The 18,391-nt window shown below is 46.9% G+C and overlaps 1 non-coding gene across 1 annotated transcript; it reads right to left on the bottom strand.

Moving 5' to 3' along the window:
• Positions 1-12,692: 12,692 nt before the first annotated feature.
• Positions 12,693-12,765, bottom strand: trnar-ccu (transfer RNA arginine (anticodon CCU)). Its single transcript has one exon. It is a non-coding gene; the product is annotated as a tRNA-Arg (tRNA).
• Between the last annotated feature and the right edge of the window lie 5,626 nt (positions 12,766-18,391).

Genomic DNA, 18,391 nt, shown 5'->3' with positions numbered 1-18,391 from the left:
CAGTTCAAAGGTGAATTGGCCATGTTAAATTGCCCATAGTGTTACCTGTTTCCACACTGTCGGTAGTCTAATCCAGGGGAAGGATCTGAAGGCCCTAATTTACGAGGGCTCTGAGCTCATGCCTTTCCAGGACTTCTCAGCGGTGGGAAACCAGAAAAGAAAACCTTACGACGATGAGCCTAAGACATAGGAATGGAAGTAAGGCCATTCAGCCCATCGGGTCCACCCTGCCATTCAATCGTGAATGATGGGCATTTCAACGCCACTGGGTGGCACTCTCATCGTCACCCTTAATTCCTTGCGCGATCAAGAATTTATCAATCTCTGCCCTGAAGACAATTAATGTCCTGGCCTCTGCTGCGCTCCACGGCAATGAATTCCACAGGCCCACCACTCTCTGCCTGAAGAAATGTCTCCTCATTTCCGTTCTAAATTGACCCCCCTCTAATTCTCAGGCTGTGCCCATGGGTCCTGATGGAAACACATTCCCAGCATCCACCCTTTCTAAGCCATGTGTTATCTAGTAAATTTGTATTCGAACTCCCCTCAACCTTCTAATCTCTAATCAATACAATCCCAGGATCCTCAGCTGTTCATTGTATGTTAAGCCTCCCATTCCAGGGATCATCTGTGTGAATCTCCGCTGGACATGCTCCAGTGCCAGTATGTCCTTCCTGAGGTGTGGAGCCCAAAATTGGATACAGTATTTCAAATGGGGCCTAACTAGAGCTTTATAAAGTCTCAGAAGGACATCGCTGCTTTTACATTCCAACCCTCTTGAGATAAATGGCAACATTACATTTGTTTTCTTAACCACGGACTCAAACTGCAAGTCAACCTTTAGAGATTCCTGGACTATCATTCCCAGATCCCTTTGTACTTTGGCTTTATGAATTTTCTCACTGTTTAAAAAATAGTCCATGCCTGTATTCCTTTTTCCAAAGTGCAAGTCCGAGCATTTGCTTAGGTTGAATTTCATCAGCCATTTCCTGGACCACTATCCTAAACTGTCTAAACCTTTCTGCAGCCTCCCACCTCCTCAGAACGACCTGCTTGTCGGCCAAACTTTGCATCATCGGTGAACTTCGCCAGAATGTCCCCACAGTCCCTTCATCCAGATCATTAATATATAAAGCTGCGGCCCCAACACTGAACCCTACGGGACACCACTTGTCACCAGCTACCATTCCAAGAAAGAACCTTTTACCCCAACATTCTGCCTTCTGTCATATAGCCAATCCCCAATCCATGCCAATAGCTCACCTCGAACACCATGGACCCTCACCTTACTCAGCAGTCTCCCGTGAGGCACCTTATCAAAGGCCTTTTGGAAATCTAGGTAGTTAACATCCACTGGGTTTCCCTGGTCTAACCTACTTGTTACCTCTTCAAAGCATTCTAACAGGTTTGTCCGGCATGACCTCACCTTACTAAATCCATGGTGACTTGTTCTAATCCAACCCTGCACTTCCAAGAATTTAGAAATCTCGTCCTTAATTTAACCTACAACCGAGGTTAGGCTAACCGGCCTATAATTTTCCATCTTTTATCTTTATCTTTTCTTGAACGAGGTTTTACAACAATGATTTTCCAATCATCTGGGAATTTCCCTGACTCCAGTGATTTACGAAAGATTAAAAATAACCTCTACTATTTTCTCAGCCACCTCCCTCTGAACTCTATGATGTAGACCATCGGGGCCGGGAGATTTATCAATTTTTAGACCTTATAGCTTTTCGAGCACTTCCTCTTTTGTAATGACTACCATACTCAAATCTGCCCACTGAATCTCCTTAATTGTTAGGATAATGCTCATGTCTTCCACTGTGAAGATTGACACAAAGTATTTACCAAATTCTTCAGCCATTTCCTTATCTCCCTTCACGAGCCTTCCTGCATCAATTTGGAATGGCTAATTTGTACTTTTGCCTCTCGTTTGTTTCTTATGTATTGAAATAAACTTTAACAATCATTTCTAATATTACTGACTAGCTTACCTTCATATTTGATCCTCTCCTTCCTATTTCTCTGTCTTTGTTATCCTCTGTTTGTTTTTGTCGTCTTCCCAATCTTCTGATTTTTTTGTGCTCTTGGCCTCTTTGTAGGCTCTCGCTTTTCCTATGATACATTTCCTGACTTCCTTTGTCAGCCCTGGCTGTTTAATTCCCTCCCCCTGACGGATAATGTTTCTGCCAAGAGAAGACTGAGGGAGTTTGGGATCCAGTACTCTCTGAGGTATCCGGCGGTGCTCCGATAACCTTACATGGATCCGTACATCTCTTTGATACCTCGGAGAAGGCAAGAGACTTTGTGGACAAATTAACCGAATCTGAACAATTTAGTATCTACAAATAGTGTTGTTTGGTTATGTCTTTGCTGTTTTTTAAAAAAACCGAGGAAGTCCAGTTGGAGCTTTCTTTTCCTTGTTTTCCCGATTGGTAATAATCCGGTTTAAACTGTGTTTGGTGGCGGTTGAGATGTGTACTTTCAATTTCTACGTGAAGTTATACAAGAGGATGGGTGGGGTATTTACCCCATCGATCTTAAAAGTTTTTTATCTTTATTCATATTGCTATTCTATGGTATATTTACTTTCTATTCTGCTTGTGTTTGTGGTACGGCTCTAGCTATAAGGAGGGAAAATGGTTGGGATGGCGAGATGCCCACTTATGGGCAGTTTGGGATGGGTAGTTGCCCCCTTTGGGCAAGAGGTGAGTTCCCCTATTCAGCGCCATTGGCGCTTTATATGGTGGTTTGTATTGCTTTTAATCTTTGATAGTTTTGTAGGTTTGTTAAATGTAGTGGTTTCAGTTTATGTAGTTTTTATATTTGATGGATCATATGACACTAAGGCTCAGTGATTTGTGGTTCGAGTTCCTCCTCTCTGGAATTTAAATGTTACTGCAGAAGGTTATGGCTAATGACTTGATTAAATGGTGAACCTGGAATATCAAGGGAAGTCACTCACCAATTAAGAGGAAGAAGGTACTTTTGAGTCTTAGAAAGGAGAAAGTGGATATTCTTTTGTTACAGGAGACACACTTGGATGACAGGGAGCATTTGAAATGACAGCAAAATGGGCTTGATCGGGTTTACTTCACATTATTTAATACCAGAAGTAGGGGAGTGGCTGTATTGGTGAGGAGGAATCTCCCATAAAAGTTACGAGAGTGTGTTAAAGACACACACAGAGGATGTTTGTAATTCTTATAGCCTTGATAAATGTGGAAGAATATGGTGTTTAATTGTTTATTGCCCTCCAGCTCATCCCCTCAACATTTTGCTAGATATGTTTTCTAAATTGATAAGTTTGGAGTCCTGGCATATCATTAAAAGTGGAGATTTTAACAGTGTCATGAATCCCACCGTACACAGGTTGCCCAAAGGCCCCCCACACCCCCAATACCCTCTGTACAAACTAAACAATTAGTGGATCTGTGTGTGGAGTGAGGGTTGGTGGACATCTGGAGGTGTCTCCACCCTACAGGCAGGGATTTTACGGTTTTCTTTTCCAATCCACACAGATGTTACACCAGGATTGATTTTTTTTACAATCCCCGTGGCAACCCTGGACTTGGTGTCACCTTGTACGATCGGTAATATTACCATCTCTGATCACACTCCAGTGTACCTGTTGGTTAAGATTAAGGACGTTACAGTGGGTCCAAGGCACTGGCAAATGGATCCCTTTATCCTCAAGGATAATACGTTTGTGGAGCATTTCTCTTGGGAATTTTGGGCTTTCCTAGACATTAACTCACGCTCGGTTAGTAGCCAATCCTTCCTTTTGGAAATTGCCAAAGCCTATGCCAGTGGGTCAGTTATTTCCTACTCTGCCAGTAGGAGGCGGAAGAAGGGTGAGCAGCAATGTCTCCTCGAAGCACGGTTGAAGGCAGCTGAGAAGGCCTACTCTGACAGGCCCTCATTGGTCAAGTTACAGAGGATTACGGCGCTGCGGTTTGCATTGAATTCCGTGCTCACACAGACAGCAAAGAACGAGCTTAATTTTGCAAAGCAAAGATTATATGATCATGGTGACAGGTCTGGTAAATACTTAGCATATTTCACTAGGAAAAGGAGCGCCCTTCAAGCCATTACGGTGATGAGGGAAGTGTCTGGGAACCGAACATGTGACTCCAAAAAGATTAATGTGTCATTCCAGAGATTTTACTCTAAGTTATACCAATCTGAGGTTTGTGAGGACGGGGGTGGGCCAAAATGGAGGCTTTATTCAAGGATCTGGAGCTCCTGGGTGTGACCCCCGAACAAGAGTCTTTTCTCAATGTCCCCTTATCAGAGCAAGAGGTGCAGGAGGCTGTGAAGCAGCTTCAGAGTGGAAAGGCACCCGGTCCTGATGGACTTCCCAGCGAATTCTAGAAGGAATTTACAAACATATTGTCAGGCCCAATGTTCAACATGTTTAATGACTCATACAGCCATGATTGTCTCCCGCCATCTCTGAGAGAGGGCAATATTTTGCTTATTCTTAAAAAAGGGAAGGTCCCGGGGGACTGTGCTTTGTACAGGCCCATTTCACCCTTAAATGTGGACTTTAAAATCCTCTCCAAGACTCTTGTGTTCAGGCTGGAGACTGTGTTACCTTCTATTGTTCAAGAGGACCAGACGGGCTTCATAAAGGGCCGCAGATCCTCCAATAATGTTAGGAGGCTGCTTAATGTAATTCAAGTGTGTCAACAACAGTCAATATAGGGATTGGTGATTTCTCTAGATACAGAGAAGGCCCTTGACCGAGTTGAGAGGGTGTACCTTTTCTATACTCTGGAGCGGTTTGTTTTGGGTGAAGTTTTTATAAGATGGGTAAAGGTTCTCCACAATGACCCTCTCACTGCAATCATCACCAACAGGGTGTGATCAAGCAATTTTCACATTTTTTGGGTCAGCCGGCAGGTCTGTTCCCTTTCACCACTGCTTTTTACAGTGGGGATTGAATCATTGGTGGAGGCCATTGATAGGGATCCCAATATATCAGCTCCAGACGTGGGGTCAAATTGACATCAGAGTTTATTGTATGTGGACGATGTCCTCATTCTTTCATCAAATCCAGCAGTTTCAGTCCCTCGCCTGTTAGCATGCATCTGTGTGTTAGGCACCTTTTTGGGGGACAAGATTAATCTTTCAAAATCAGAGGCTATGCCTTTGGGTGGTCTTATGAAAGTGTTAAGTCTTGAGGGTGAATATCGATTCCCATTTAAATGGTCACAGGGGGGTTTTGTGTATTTGAGCGTGTTCATTACTCCAGTTCTGAATCGGCTGTTCAAAGACAATTTTGTTCAATTATTTGACAAAATCAAACAAGACCTTCAAAGATGGAGGTGCTTCTGGTCTCGTGGTTGGGTCGGATAGCGCTTATTAAGATGAATATTCTCCCTCGTTTACTATACCCTATATGGATGCTCCCCCTGATTTTCGATAAGCAAACATTCAGGAGACTGAATGGCTGGTTCAGCCCCTTTATTTGGCATCGTCAGTGGCCCCTCATTAAATGAGCTAAACTGCAATTGTCTCACAGACTGGGGGGAGTGGATCTCCCAGACATTAAAAGCTACCAACTAAGCTCACTTTTATCCTACATGAGTGATTGGGCTTGTGGGGACCCTCTTTCAATATGGTTCGATATTGAAACCTCCCAGGCTAAGGTGACCCCTTACTCGCTTGCTGTGTTTGGACAAAATGAGGACAGTTAGGGAATATTTCCAGAACCCAATAGTTATCGATACTGTTAAAGCATGGAGGGCAATTTGGCAGAGGGAAGGCAATATTGGCAAGACATCTTCTCTTACACCGGGTATGCCGGGTTTTCAACCGGGGATGATAGATTCAGGATCCAAACATTGGGCAGTTAGGGGTGTGTCTTGTGCGGGTGTTTTGTTTGTGGGAGACACAATGATGTCCTTCGATCAGTTAGCACGGAAACACGAGCTATCTAACAAGGACCTCTTTCGCTTTTCTCAAGTTAGGGATTTTATTCAAAAAAGACAACACATTTGACTGATCCCGACACATCCGACATAGAGAGGAGGGTGCTCAGTGCTAAGAGTACACTTTCTGTCAGCACTTTATATCATCAATTAGGTGGGGGGTACCCCCTCAGATGAGCTCGATCGACTCCGTTGGGTTGGAAGAGAGAGCTAGGTGTTGAAGTCTCCTTAGAGGCAAGGTATCAGTATGCAATTGGACCCATGCTTTACAGTTGAAGATTCTCCACAGGTCCCACTTGGCCCCAGACTGTTTGTCAAAATTTAAACCACTGGTATCTTCAACATGTTTCAAGTGCAAGGTCGGTACAGGCACTCTTACCCATTGTCTCTGGTCCTGTGGGAAGCTTCAAACATACTGGAGTGCTGTGGTGGGTGCCATGGAGCGGACTTTGGGTGTAAGGGTGGAGAAGGACCCAATCTCTCTTCTTTTTCAGACTGGAGCCCTGTGACCAATGGGGTGCCACAAAAATCAGTGCTGGGTCCACTACTTTCCGTCATTTATATATATGTTAGTATCATTATGAGGGATCATTAGTAAGTTTGCAGATGACACCAAAATTGGAGGTGCAGTGGACAGCAAAGAAGGTTCCCTCAGATTACAACGGGATCTTGATTAGAAGGGCCGATGAGCTGAGGAGTGATGGGTGGAGTTTAATTTAGATCAATGTGAGGTGCTGCATTTTGGGAAAGCAAATCTTAGCTGGGCTTATAGACTTAATGGGAATGTCCCAGGGAGTGTTGGTGAACAAAGAGACCTTAGAGTGTAGGTTCATCGCTCCTTGAAAGTAGAGTCACAGATCGATAGGATAGTGAAGAAGGCGTTTGGTATGCTTTCCTTTATTCTAAATCAGTTGTGTACAGTCTTTGCAGAGAGATAAGAACCAACAAAACATTGGAATGTTGACATTTCTCAAACCTTCTGTATTGTTGTGAACAAAAAGGCATTTTGTTCTTAGGCAGGAACCGATCTCTGTTCATTGTCAGGCACCAAGAAGGTCTGACAATTGAAAGAAAGATGTGATAATTTGTCAGAAAGACCTGAGACTGTGTTGTTTCCCTGTTACACCTTGGCAGCAGCTGACCGAAACTTTAGTGTATCCCTCAACATGTCATTTGAGATGTTGGAACATGCTGGGAGGTAATACTCTAATGATGCCAAGACTTTACACTGGCAAATGGCTATGTGTGCCCTAGCAGCATATTGGGTAAACCACTGTCCTCCTAAGTGTGGGATTGTGGGTTTAATTTCCCTCTGGGCTGCGAACGGTTTAAGCTTCAACTTTGTAGCTGACTTTTGTCCCATGCCAACTTCATCACGATCCAAATTGACTGCATTTTTCAAACTACTCTGTTCAAAATCACTGTGCCTGTGTTGAGATTATGGCGAATGTAATAAAAACGTGCACAAGGCAATTCCAGGATTTGGGAGATGTTGGGGAGAATTGTCTGAAAGAGACAGCGCAGCCACAATGAGCTGAATGCCCGCTAAGATTCTGTTGATTTAGAACATACAACATAGAACACAGAACAGCACAGCACCGAACAGGCTCTTCAGCCCACGATGTTGTGCAGACCATTGATCCTCATGTATGGACCCTCAAATGTCTGTGATCATATGCATGTCCAGCAGTTTCTTAAATGTCCCCAATGACCTTGCTTCCACAACTGCTGCTGCCAACGCATTCCATGCTCTCAAAACTCTCTGTGTAAAGAACCCGGCTCTGACATCCCCTCTATACTTTCCTCCAACCAGCTTAAAATTATGACCCCTGGTGTTAGCCATTTCTGCCCTGGGAAATAGTCTCTGGCCATTGACTCTATCCATACCTCTCATGATCTTGTATACCTCAATTAGGTCCTCTCTCCTCCTCCTTTTCTCCAATGAGAAAAGTCCAAGCTCAGTCAAACTCTCTTCATAAGATAAGCCCTCCAGTCCAGGCAGCATCCTGGTAAACCTCTTCTGAACCCTCTCCAAAGCATCCACATCTTTCCTGTAATAGGGCGACCAGAAGTGGACGCAGTATTCCAAGTGCGGTCTAACCAAAGAAAGCATTTGTCCTCAATGCAACTTTTTGCAACATCTCCACCTACTTCCTCCCCACAAACTGCAAATATCTTGAAAGCGGTGCACAAAATAACATTGAACCCTTTGCTATTTTCCTGTCTGCTCCATTTTCCTCAGATGTGAGTTGTGCAATGTTGGAGTTTGGTTGGTTTCTTGTCTGTCCGTTTGGGGACAAATGGGAAGCGAGATTGATTTATCAAGCAGCCAATTTTTTAGCATGAGATGGATGTTGTAAAAAACAATTAGTGAGAGTATAAAACGAAGAAACACACAATATGAGCCATCAAGGTGAAGTATTTAAAGGCTGCCAGTGTAACAACAGACATGTAGCCCCAGTGGCCTAATGGATAAGATATTGGGCTTCCCTCAGCCAGGGATTGTAGGTTCCAATCCTGTCCCGCATGGCTAACGTTCATAGGTTGCCCTCTGGGTTTTACTTCTAATCTACATTATAAACATCCCATGTCTGCATTCAGTTGATGGGAAGTGCTGTCCAACATGAACTTGCACAAAGTTGTCGGGGATCTGCAGGATTGGGTCGAAATTACCTGAAAGAGACAGCAGAGCCACAATGGGGAAAGAACTGCTGAGATTCTCCTGGGGCTGGCATGGTGACTCACAATGTCAAGGACCTGGCTTTGATTCCTCCCTTGGGTGTCTGTTTGTGTCGAGTTTGCACATTCTCTCCATGGGGTACTCGGAGTGCATTGTGTTCCTCCCACAGCCCAAAGATGTGCAGGTTCGGTGGATTGGTTTTGGGGAATGCAGGGTGAGAGGATTGGGATTGGGCCTGGATGGGATGCTCTTCAGAGGCTGAGTGTGGACTTGATGGGCTGAATGGCTTGTCCCCCTCACTCTAGGGCTTTTATGAACAAGTTTGGAGCAGATGGTCAGAGCTCTGCTGCAGATCCCAGTCAAGGCTTTGCTCAGGGACTGGCATCCAGGTGTGTGTTCATATCCTTCTTTTCCCTGACCTTCCAGAATGTTCTGTAGCTTTGGCCAATACAGTCATGAGCTGGGTTCACATCATCCAATGGGGTCACATTGCCAGGAGCTAGACAACGGATTTACTCAGACTGACACTTCCAGTCATCGAGTCATAGAGATGTACAGCACAGAAACACACCCTCGGTCCAACCCGTCCATGCTGAACAGATATCCCAACCCAATCTAGTCCCACCTTCCAGCACCCGGCCTATCTCCCTCCAAACTCTTCCTATTCATATACCCATCCAGATGCCTTTTAAACGATGTAATTGTACCATCCTCCACCACTTCCTCTGGCAGCTCATTCCACACACACACACCACCCTCTGCCTGAAAAAGTTGCCCCTTAGGTCTCCTTTATATCTTTTCTCTCTCACCCTAAACCTATGCCCTCTAGTTCTGGACTCCCCCACCCCAGGGAAAAGACCTTGGCGGTTTACCCTATTCATGCTCCTCATGATTTTATAAACCTCTGTAAGGTCACCCTCAGCCTCCGATGCTTCGATCCTATCCTTAGAGGAACTGGTATCAGCTTCCATCACTGTGACTCTGTGTTCAACCTCATCCGTCCTCTTTTCCAGGTCTCCCAGCTGCTGTTCATGCTTCTGCAGCATGATCGAGATCGGGGCCAGATTCACCTCTATCTGCTTCCCCAACATCTCGCGAGATTTCGCGAGCTCCTTCACCAGGGCCTGGTAGGTAATCAAGTCCGAGGATCCTGCAGGCTGGGCCGGAGGCCTGGCCCCGGACACTGCTCCTCCCTTCTTCAACATCCCTGGACGATGAAAACGCAGGTAAGTTGATTTTTCACAATGTCCTGGGACTCCACAATCTTTTCAGAGTCCCAGGATATCACGATGTTCCGGATTGGGTGGGATAGAAATTCTTCCCCCTTGTGCTGTGGTGCGAAGCTCTGCAACATGATCGTCTGAGAACACCGCCATCTTGGATCCCCAGAGTGCAGTGAGAGTATCAAACTCAGAAAAACACACAATGAGAGGTCAGGGTGCAGTATTTAAAGGCTGCTATTTTTGCTTTAACTATGCAGCCCCAGTGGCCTAATGGATAAGGCATTGGCCTCCTAAACCAGGGATTGTGGGTTCAAGTCCAATCTGGGGTGTTGGACTTTTCCTTGTGTGTCCTCGCTCTTTCATCCACTTTGCAAACATCCCCATGTCAGCATTCATTTGATGGGATGTGAACTTACACAGACTTTTTGGGGATCTGCAGTATTCAGGCTAAATTCCCTGAAAGAGACAGGACAGTCACAATGGCTGAAAACCTGCAGAGATTCTCCTGGGGATCGCATGGTGGCTCAGTGGGTAGCACTGCTGCCTCACAGCATCAGGGACCTGGCTTTGATTCCTCCCTTGGGTGTCTGTTTGTGTCGAGTTTGCACATTCTCTCCATGGGGTACTCCGGGTGCTTTGGTTTCCTCCCACAGCCCAAAGATGTGCAGGTTCGGTGGATTGGCTTTGGGGAATGCAGGGTGAGAGGATAGGGGTTGGGCCTGGCTGGGATGCTCTTCAGAGGGTCAGTGTGGATGTGATGGTCTGAATGGCCTCCTCCCACCCCACTCTCGGGCTTCTCTGAACAAGTTTGGAGCAGATGGTCAAAGGCCCAGTCAAGGCTTCGTGAAGGGACTGCCATCCAGGTGTGTGTCCCTATGCTCCTTTTCCCTGATCTTCCCGAATGTTCAAATCAACAACATCACATTAAAGATATTTTGTTTCTTCTCTTAATGAGAAGGTATTTGCCTTCAATAGCACAAAGGTTTTGGATGTTGTCTCTTGAGGTTTGCTGATGAAACCGTTGATGTGCAGGGCCAGCTGCAGATAATGGCAGAGACACTCTCCAGTGGTGACTGTCAGCGTTACCAGTCGTGGAGACTTCATCCAAGAAACTGACGGTGATCTTGACCGCAGTCTCACCACGGCCTGCAAATCACAATCGGCTTAACCAGACTCAAGAACTAAAGAGAAACCACGAACATCTCACCGATATTACCATAAAGGTTGGTCACAGCAAAGATTCAACAGCGAGACCGCAAAAACACATTTCATATCTCTCTGTGCTGGAACCTTCTGCTGTCTTGCTCCATTGAAATAATATCCAGCTGCTTTATTCTTCCTGCCAAAGTGTATGACCTCACACATTCCCACATTGTCTTTCATTTGCTGAGTTTTTGGCTACTCCCTTAACCCATCCATCTCCCTCTGTAAACTCTGTGAGTCAGCCTCAGCAGTTGCCTTCCCACAAATGTTTGGCTGTGGATGTGGCACTCCAAGTTCTCCAACGATGGCCGAACTACCTCACATCTCCATCATAGCCTCCTTGTAATTGTATTCAATTCCTTGACTAAGAAAGGTAAGGGCCCAAATGCATAGCCACAGCCCCATCAGTTCCAACCTTGAACACCCAGATTTCAATCATTTCCATTGACATATTGGACATCATCATAAATACCAAACATGCAGGTAATCTGGGGTTCAGCTGGTAATGTTGACAGAATATAGCTTAGACTGACACCAACACAACCAAAACAGAAACTGCTTTGTCCATAGATTGGTAGCTCTATCCGTTGTAGCCCCAGTGACCTCATGGGTAAGGCACAAACTTCCTAAATCAGAGATTGTGGGCTCAAATCTTATTTGGGGTTTTGATTTTGTTGAAACCTTCACTGTGTTGCTGATCTCAATCCTGTGTGGTCACGTGTCCATGGCAACAAAATCAGCCATTCTCAATTGATCCTCAGCTGGAGAAATTTGACCTGATAGAAAATTGGCCAAACTAAATTAAACAGCAGCTATCAGCTCCAGAGAACAGTGCAACTAAGATCAAAGAGCTACAAAGATTGAAGAAGAACCAGTTCCAACCAGACTGAGGGTTGTATATTGGAGAAGTGTCAGCCTGAGTCAATCCACTTTATAGCTCCTCGCATGACAACAGTGAAGGGTATTGGTGTGACCCCATTGGATGATGTGAACCCAGCTCATGACCGTATTGGACAAAGCCACAGAAGATTTTGGAAGATCAGGGGAAAGTCGGGTAGGAACACACACCTGGATACCAGTCCCTTCGCGAAGCCTTGACTGGGCCTTGCAGTGGAGCTCTGACCATCTGCTCCAAACTTGTTCAGAGAAGCCCTAGAGTGGGGTGGGAGGAGGCCATTCAGTCCATCATGTCCCCACTGACCATCTGAAGAGCATCCCATCCAGGCCCAACCCCTATCCTCTCACCCTGCACTCCCCAAAGCCAATCCACCGAACCTGCACATCTTTGGGCTGTGGGAAGAAACCAAAGCACCCGGAATACCCCTTGGAGAGAATGTACCAACTCTACACAAACAGACACCCAAGGGAGGAATCAAAGCCAGGTCCCTGACACTGTGAGGCAGCAGTGCTACCCACTGAGCCACCATGCCATCCCCAGGAGAATCTCAGCGTGTTTTCAGCCATTGTGACTGTGCTGTCTCTTTCAGACGATTCACCCCTATATCCTGCATATCCTCAACATTCTGTATTTTCCTGACACAGGGTGCCACCAACCCAACACAGACCTGGGGACTTATCCAGAGGAGATGAGAAATCGACTTGACCTCGGACGAAGATCAGCCATGAAGACAAGGTTTAAAAGTCAGACACCCCAGATGGGACTTGAACCCACAATCCCTGGCTTAGGAGGCCAGTGCCTTATCCATTAGGCCACTGAGGCCACATGTCTGATATTAAAATGGCAGCTTTTAAGTTTTGTTTTCCAAGAACACACTGACTGTGGCTCAGCCATCACAGAGTCAGTGCCCTGGACTGAGGGGATTCGAAATCTCCTGGTTATATATGTTTTTCTCTTTACCCCCGCACTGCTGCCTAACTGTGGTAGTGCTTATATTTTCCCCAGCCCCCATGTTGTGTGTGTGCAGGTGTGAGACACAGGGAAAGACAACAGATGTACAAATCTTTATTCAATTCCCACCACCAGGAAGAAAGGAAACACCCAAGTGGCCAGTGACAAGCATCAAAGGGCAATGCTGTGTGACCAAACAGTGAGGGGGAGGGCACTCTCTGAACAGCTCGAGGATGTTGGGAGACACTGCGTGCTCCTTCTCCAGGGACACCCGGGCTCGAACGTAACCGCGGAAGAGGGTCAGGCAATCGGCCCTAACAACCAGTTTGGCCAGGCCCAGGAGTAGACCCACGAGGAGATCCTCTGACCAACCCTCCCCCCTCGGCACTGGGTGCCCAATGATGGGGAGTGTGGGGCTGAAGTCCAACCAGAAACGGAGGAGAAGGTTTCCCAGAAAGCTAAAAAGGGAGTGCAAGCGCCCTGTTCCATGGACTCCACAGCACCACAGAACAAGCAGTTGGGCTGGGAGTCCGTGAACCACCGCAATCTGCGGACTGCCGCGTGCAATACCCTCCACCCCAGATCCCCGTGAGAAAGGGGGAGGACTCCCATGTAGAGAGCCCTTCACTGGGGATGGTCCCCACCGCCCGGTGGTAAATGGGCACGCCAGGGTGTGTCTGGGAGGTGGATGAGGGTGTGCAGCAGCAGTCTGTACAGGGCCCTCTGTGATACACCCCTGAAAGGGACAAAACTAAAACTCCGGAGACAGCTCAGGTTGTGGGGCACAGGCTCCCGCAGGAAGTACAGGACCCGTGGGGCCAATGTGAAATTCCGTCCGGGCAGGAGTGAGTGCAGACGGGATCCCACCGCACACCTGAGCATCCTCCAACTGGGGCACTACGTGGGGTCTGAGCACCGTCGTTTTAAGGTGTCGGATGGTGGTGGCCACGTACCGGACGTCTCCCGCTGCCCTGCTCGCTATATCCTGCGGCAGGGTCCAGCCCAGGCCCCCACCATCCAGCACGTCCCCGACCCTGGTCACCCTCGCAGTCACGGCCCTCCCCTCCGACAGTCACTCGAACCCACGAGTACGGAGGTGCGGATTCCTGAGCAACGTCTCCCTGACGACAGCCGTTACTCCTGCCGGAGGGTAGGCGTGACGCGATTCGACCATGTTCCAGACCGTGAGCAGGTCTTGGTAAAAGACAGGCAGTGTCCTGAGAGTGACCTCCAAACCATCACGGTCGCTGAGCAGGAGCTGAGTGTCGTGGTTGAGGTTACGCACCTGGTGGAAAAAATACGTCACCAGGGCACCCCGCCCAGGGGGAGGCTCAATGTAAAGGTATCGCTGCAAGGTCTGAAGGTGGAACGTCGTTACCTGGGTGTGAACGCACACCAGCGACTGACCGCCCTCCTCAATATGGAGACTCAGGACCTGCGCAGTGACCCAGTGCATCTTTTTGTCCCAGAAGAAGTGAACCAACATTCTCTGGATGTCAGCGACAAAACCAGGAGGAGGGACCAAAGTGACCAGCCGGGACCACAGCATGGCAGGCACCAGCTGGTTTATGACCAACACTCGACTCCTGTGAGACAGCACTCGGAGAAGTCCTGTCCAGAGGCCGAGGCGAGCCGAGACTTTGGCCTCCAGCTCCTGCCAGTTCCCCGGCCAGGATTCCTCAGCCGGGCTGAGGTAGACCCCCAGGTCGAGGAGATGGTCGTACTCCAGCTGAACCCCCGTAACTCCTCCGGCAGAGACTCCACCCGTCACGGACTGACCAGTCGTCTGGAATATTGGGCCCAGTTGATCCTGGTGGAAGAGGCCACTGAGTACAAGGCCTGGCACTCACACATCCTCCCCAGGTCAGCAGGGTCGGTGAAAGGGAGGAGCACGTGGTCAGCGTAGACCGAGATGACCACCCCTGTGCCCGCACCGCGCAGAACCAGCCCCGACAACCTCCTCCATTAGAGGCACAGGAAAGGCTCCACGCACAGGGAATCCAGCTGGCCGGACAGGGGGCAGCCTTGGCGTACTCCTCTCCCAAAGTGAAGGGGCACTGTCATGGAGCCGTTAACTTTAAAACTAATTGCACCTGCCTCCACTTGGTCCACATCCACACAAGCATTTCCTGTCATGTACCTGTCCAAATGTCTTTCTCATAGAATCCATACAGTGTGGAAACAGGCCATTTGGCCCAACAAGTCCACCCAGACTCACTCCCCTACAGGTCCTCCTGCCAAATGTACCCAACCTTCACATCCCTGAACAGTCTGGGCAATTTTGCATGGCTAATTTACTTGTGGAAGGAAACTGGAGCACCTGGAGGAAACCCACACAGACACGGGGAGAAAGTGCAAAATCCACACAAACTGTCACCAGAGGCTGAAATTGAACCTTGGTCCCTGGTGCTATGAGACAGCAGTGCTAACCACGGAGCCAACTTGGAAACTCTACACAAATAGTCACCCAAGGGAGGAATCAAAGCCAGGTCCCTGACACTGTGAGGCAGCAGTGTTACCCACTGAGCCACCATGTCATCCCCAGGAGAATCTCAGTAGGTTTTCAGCCATTGTGTCTGTGCTGTCTCTTTCAGACGATTCACCCCCCCATCCTGCAGATCCCCGAAAATCTTGAGCAAGAACATATTGGGCACCACTTCCCATCAGCTGAAAGCAGACAAGGGGTATTTCTCCAAAGTCAATTAGAAATAATGTGGACAGTGAACAAGCCATAAATAACCAGACACCCCAGATGCGACTTGAACCCAAAATCCCTAATCCAGTCGGCCACTGGGGCTACACCCATGTAGTTAAAATGGCAATCTTTAAATACTGAACCCTGCCCTGTCATATTGTTTTTTTCTGAGTTTTCTACTCTTACTGATTGTTTTTTACCCCTTCCATTTCATGCTAAATTGTCGGCTGCTTGATAAATTGACCTTGCCTCCCATTTGGCCCCAGACGGACATTTGAGAAATCACAGCCGGTCAGACAGCGTCCGAGGACCAGGAGAATCGACGTTTCGAGCATAGGCCTGAAGAGCTTATACTCGAAACATTGACTCCCCTGCTCCTCGGATGCCACCTGACCAGCTGTACTATTCCAGCACCACACAGTTTGACTCTGATCTCTCACATCTGCAGTGCTCACTTTCTCCCAGTCGAGAAATCAACTCAACTCCAACTTTGCAGACCCAGAGTTTGAGGCAAATGGAGCAGAAGGAAAAGGGCTCAATGTTATTGTGTGCAGCACTTTCAAGATATTTGCAGTTAGTGGGGAAGGAGGAAGTGGAGATGTTGCAAAAAGCTGCATTGAGGACAAATCAACAGAATTTTAGCGGGCATTCAGCCCATTGGGGCTGTGCTGTCTCTTTCAGACAATTCACCCCAAGATCTCCCAAATCCCGGAATTACCTTGTGCAAGTTTCTATGTCACATCATTTGCTATAACCTCAACGTAGGCACAGCGATTTTTAACAGAGTACTGTTGATGAAAAATTCAGTCAATGTGGATTGAGATGAAGTTGACATGGAATGAAAATCAGCAACAAAGCCCAGGCTTAAAACCCAAGAACCCCAGATGGGACTTGAACAATCAATTACCAGCTTAGGGAAGCCATGGCCTTATCTATGAGGACCCTCGGGCTCCCACCTTGCACTGTCTGTGGAAAGTGTTGACCTCAAACGAGTGCTACAGCTGAGCATGTTCCAAGATCGAGGATTACATGTTGAGGGACACAGTAAAGTATGGAGCAGCTGCTGTCAAGGTGTAACAGTTAAAGAACACTGTCTAAGGCCTTTCTGACCAGTTATGACATCGTCCCTTCATTTCTCAGTCCCTCTTGGTGCCTCAGAATGAAGAGAAATCGTTTCCTGTCTCAGTAGAAAGATCTGCCCGAACTTGCGAGACCCCGCTTTGTGGAAGAGAGCCAGCCCTATATCGGGACAGGAAGGAGATCCCAATGGCCCAACATGGATTGTTCCAGTTAATATCCTTTCTCAAATGGATAGAGCTATAGAGCGAGTAAAATTGTGGGAATTTGGGAAATTCTGACAATCTGTTTTAATATTTAGTTAATAAAATCAAGTTGAACCGCAAACCAATTTTGTCCCCCATTGTCTGCATCACCAACAAGAATACTGAAGGAAAGTTGAGTTTAATTACATTGTGTTACTCATGTTTATCTGGTCGATCAGTGGAAATTAAAAGCCATGTCACACAACAGGCAGAGTCAATCTTTAGCTGAGTAGAAGTTCAGCAGAGAGAAACAGACTTACTTTGTGATATAATAGGTAATTCCTGTCCCATTGATCTATTAACTGCAGGGAACTTTCAGATACGTGGTATCTTTAGAGCAATTAAATATCCTCCCAAGATATATGCTTTCACTCTCAACTGAAGATGTTATAACTTCAATGGCTAAGAGTATTAACCAATAAATCAATGCCAAGCCAGTTGAAGTATTACACTTGGCACATCATCATCGCTGTATTTGCAGAATGCAGCATAACCTATTCCGTCTTCTAACCTACTGACAGCCTACTTTTCAGAAGTCTCCTTACACGACTCTGAAAACAAATTAAAAGAAACCAATTAAACCAAATAAGCACAAATTAAAATGTCCCAGTCATTTAAAAAGGCACTGTAACAAAAGTCAAAATATCCCAAGAAAGCTTACACTTACAGAGTCACAGAGTTGTACAGATCCTTCGCTCCAATTCGTCCATGCCAACCAGATATCCGAAAGTTATCTAGTCCCACAAACCAGCATTTGGTCCATATCCCTCTGAAACCTTCTTATTCATGTCCCCATCCAGCTGCCTTTTAAATGTTACAGAGTCTTAGAGTTATACACCACAGAAACAGACCCTTTGGTCCAACTCGTCTATGCCGACCTGATATCCTGAATTAATCTAGTCCGACTTGCCAGCATTTGGCCCATATCCCTCTAAACCCACCCTGTTCATATACCCCCATCCAGATGCCTTTTAAATGTTTTGGAGGAGCCGGGGTTAGACTGGGGTGGACAAAGTTAAAAATCACACAACACCAGGTTATAGTCCAGCGGGTTATTATTCTTCTCACTGTAAACCTATGCCCTCTGTTTTTGTACTCCCCCACCCTGGGGAAAAGACTGAAGCTATTCACCCTATCCATGTCCCTCATGATTTTATAAACCTCTATAAGGCCACCCTTCAGCCTCCAACACTCCAGAGAAAATAGCCTCAGTCTATTCCTCCTCCCCCGATAGCACAAACCCTGTAACCCTTGCAACACCCTTGGAAATTATTTCTGAATGCTTGCAAGTTTTACAACCTCTTTCTATAGCAGGGAAACCAGAATTGAACGCAGTATTCCAAAAGGTGGCCTAACTAATACCTGTACAGCCACAACCCAACATCCCAATTCCTATACTCAATGCTCTGACTCATAAAAGCAAGTGGATCAAATGCCTTCTTCACTGTGCTATCTACCTGCAACTCCTTCTCTTCCTAAT

This window comes from Chiloscyllium punctatum, chromosome 18 (genome assembly GCF_047496795.1).
Source record: "Chiloscyllium punctatum isolate Juve2018m chromosome 18, sChiPun1.3, whole genome shotgun sequence".
NCBI classification, from domain to species: Eukaryota; Metazoa; Chordata; class Chondrichthyes; order Orectolobiformes; family Hemiscylliidae; genus Chiloscyllium; species Chiloscyllium punctatum.
The sequence above is the reverse complement of the archived record's forward strand: the minus strand, read 5'-3'. Positions and strand labels throughout refer to the sequence as shown.